The following is a 3,816-nucleotide window of genomic DNA, read 5'->3' on the forward strand; positions in this document are numbered from 1 at the left end:
GGATGCTTGTCTCTCTGAGATGAGATGACAGTTTCTTGAGAAGAAAATACTGTAAACAAAAAGAACTTGGAGACCTGTCTGGAGGACCTTTCCCAGGCATAATACCCACTGCCTTGCGTAAATTTGCTCTCCAAAAGTGCTGAAGAGAGGCCACATCCTCTGAGGCATTAAACCTTTCCTCACTCAGAGATCATGGCGGACCAAAGATGACAACATTTGCATAACTTCTTAGTGAATGAAGTAACATTCACCAAGTTTTGGTACTTCTGCCTAAAGGACCCCAGGAAGACTGTATTTATAGCCTTACCTTCTTTGTTCTTTGATTTTGTTGCGGTAGCTTCGTACAGCCCTGAAGAACAACCAGTCTTAGAACTTATTTCCGAGTATAGGAAAATGTAAGGCCCTAGAAATATGCTGTTGTTAATTTTTTGTTGTATTTGAACATTTAGCATTACCACACAAATGTGAATGCCTGCATTTTTGTTTAAAAATAAGATTGTCATATAATCACCTTGTTCCAAGAAACAGCTTTTTGTAGGTGAAACAGTAAATACTACAGGATTTTCAGTGAAAGGTACAAAAGTTAGCAATTGTGCATCTGTATCCCATAATAATAACATGCCACAAAGTTGAATGTTTCCAAAGGTGACCAAATTTGGATTACATCCTCTACATAGTGCTCTCTTGATGTGTCTCAAATTGTCTTTCAAAGAAAGACGGTTAGGGCTCAAGGAACCATCTGTTAGAAGAATATTACTGTGAAAGCTTGAAATGCGGTGTTAGGAACAAACTTGTTATATCTTTTGGGGTTTAGAAACCATTCACATTTACTCTTATTTTTGACTGTCCCTGTTTCTCTACCACCTTTCATTTAAGGTTCTGTTACTTTGCCATTCCAGAATGCTGTCAGGTTTTTATTATTTTCTTTTGAAACTCAGATATTTATTTATTTTAACAGCTAAGAAATACGATCTGCCCTCTGTTGTAATCTGTATTTCAGCAGCATGAGGGCTTCTCTTTAAAAATTTTTCTTCCTTCCTGAGAGGGTGAATGTCCTAATGTATACTAATGGTGAGCAGATCTAGTGTTTTTATGATAGCCGTGGCATGTTCAGTTAATGTTGAGTGTGAACATGACCAGAAGAATCACAGTTCTTCATGCCCCTATTTCTGCCATCGTCTTCTAAGCAAGAAAAAGTAGAGAGACTGAACTAAAATGCTTGAAAAGACTAGAATGTGCTTGTTTTTTGTGGAATCTTTTTGAGATTACTAATATTTTTTTTTCCTTCTAATTAGAAAAATTATCTTAGCCTAACGAAAACAAATACTTGTTGGGAAAAATGCATTTCTCTGCAAAGGAGCAGCCCAAGGCTCATGTACTTTTTAAAACTCTCTCTCTAACTCTTTCAAATAGTACATAGATGGTGTGTAGATTTTGGGTGGACTCAAGTGCAAACAACTTAGAATGAACATTAATTGACGATTCCCATCTTAAAGTGTTTGTTTGTTTTTTTTTTTACAGAAGCAAGTCTCACCTCTTTGTCAAAATTGTGCCATTTCTTTTAGTGTTTTGGATTTTTTTGTCCTTTGGTGAAGTCACTTGTTCTTGTTTTCATTTCAAAGTTCTCAGGGTGCAGTGCCATATTCTCCCTTGGTAAGCTAATCAGCAGGAAGGGAAGTGGAAGCAGAGGTTGGTAACTACCATGAGGCCGTCTCATGAACGTCTTGCTCAGTGCTTTTCAGTCACCAGTTTGATTATGAGCACAGTCCTTAATTAGAACAATAGACTTCTCAAAATCTCACTTTAAGTATTGCCACCTTGGATGAGCAGGTGCAGTATAAAAAAATACCATGAAATCCACAGCAACATGCTGTACTGCCAAATGAGGGAGTGCTGGGTTTGCCTGTTTTTCTGCCGTTGTTTTAGTTTCTTGGTCCTCTTGACAGTTTGAAGAAAAGCTCAAACTTGGAAACAGTGGTAGCACAGACACATGCTTAACGGAAGCTCAAATCGATAGCTTGATTATTAGTTTTTTTAATTGCAGTATAAATTATATTTTCTTTTATAATGCAAAATAATGCTGAAAGAAACAAAATACACGGTGTGAGTTCTTTTCAGTTCAGATGTAATGCATAAATTTAAGCAAAGGCAACAACTGCAAATATGTACTTTACAAGAAAATGACAAAGACACTAACAGCCTTCACAGTGTGAGTCTCAAGGGTAAACCTGACTTTTGCCAAATAAAGAGGCAGCAGATACAGACAAGAGTCAGAAATGACCAGCCTCTGCAGCAGTGTAGATAGTATGGCTTCCCTATGTTTTTAAGCCTCATTTTTGAATGCAAGAAATGTGAGGGAGCTGATAAGCTTTAAAACTTTGAGGAGAAACAGGCATAATCTGAAATGAGAAAGAGAGAGGAAGAGAGTGAGACAGTAAAGCCAGCAGCATGCTTAACAACCTGCTACTGAGTGAAAAATAACTGATGAATGTGAAGTCAAGGTTGGCTAAAAATAAGCTCACACACTGAAGTGCTGTTTAAGGGGATGTACCTGAGGTACTGCATTTGCCTTAACAAAACCACACCCACATTCTTTTTATTTTGCCAACATTACTACACATTAAATATTCTAATTTGCTATGATTAATTTATTAGTAGCAGCAATAAGACACTATATATGACTACCATTGCATCATTTTCGACAGTCCCCCCTGCATAACTTCTAGGAAGATACAGATGTGTTTTAAAAGCTACTGACTGATTTTTATGCAGGGAAGTGCCAAGATCCTATAAAGTTTTAAGTGATACATTTAAGGCATGCTTTAAGGGCTGTCTGGGTATGGGCAACTGGGAGAGCAGATGAATGAACGGTAGCACCGGTTCAGACCGAAGATCATGTCCAGCCCTTTATGTTCTCTCTAGCAATGGCTCCCAGCCAGTTACCATCCTTGGCAATTGCTTTCCATCAGAATGTATGTAATTTCAAGAGCTGGATTAAATACAAGAGGTAAAATAAAGGTACAGTGGGAGCCTTAAAATTCACTTCAGTTCTGAGAAGCGTCACTCACTTTCTTAAGCAGATTAAAATCTATCAGCCTTGAAGATTCAACACAGCCTGGGAAAGATGGGGGCTATATTCTTTTCTGCATCATTAAATACGTTAACTAAATCCCAGCACGGGGGTTGTTTGTGCGGTCTCGGTGCTTTAAAACTCTAGTCGACTCAACAAAGGGACATAGCTTGTTTATACCCTTTGTCTGCTCTCTCATGCAAAATGCATAACCATCCCTTAGTGTGTAGGTTAGAGCATGGGCTGTCTGTCCTCCTTCCAAGGACAGCCCCTTTTCTTAGAACAACAGGAACAGGAGTTGGGAGGAGCAGAGGGGACTTCTCCCCGTCACTCCTGTTCTTAGTGGGGGCAGCGACCTTTTGCCGTTGCCCAGCTGATAGGCAAAGTTCCTCTGCAGGCTGAAATGGAGGTGGCACAGGCTTCTGTCCTGTCCCCACTCTGCACCCTTAGGGGCTGGTAAGCGCTGGGCTGTGCTGCTGGCCCCAGCCACTGCACATCAGAAGGTGAAAAGTGGCAGCAGGGCTGCAGTGCCCACACAAAGAGGTCAATGTGCTGCAAGTCAGGTCCCTCAAACGTGGACAGCCTAGGTACCTACAGCAGCAAAGCAGAAGGCACTGGATTTTGCAGTAGGGAAGGGAGATTTTCACAGGCACGGGTTCCTGAATTTGGGCACCTCCGTTCTGGTGTGGTTGTGCTTCAGGTAGTTGTGCTCTGAGTACCATTAAGCCAAGGCCATAGAAGGTTAA

The sequence above is a fragment of the Leptosomus discolor genome, chromosome 2 (genome assembly GCF_034619465.1).
Source record: "Leptosomus discolor isolate bLepDis1 chromosome 2, bLepDis1.hap2, whole genome shotgun sequence".
NCBI lineage: Eukaryota > Metazoa > Chordata > Aves > Leptosomiformes > Leptosomidae > Leptosomus > Leptosomus discolor.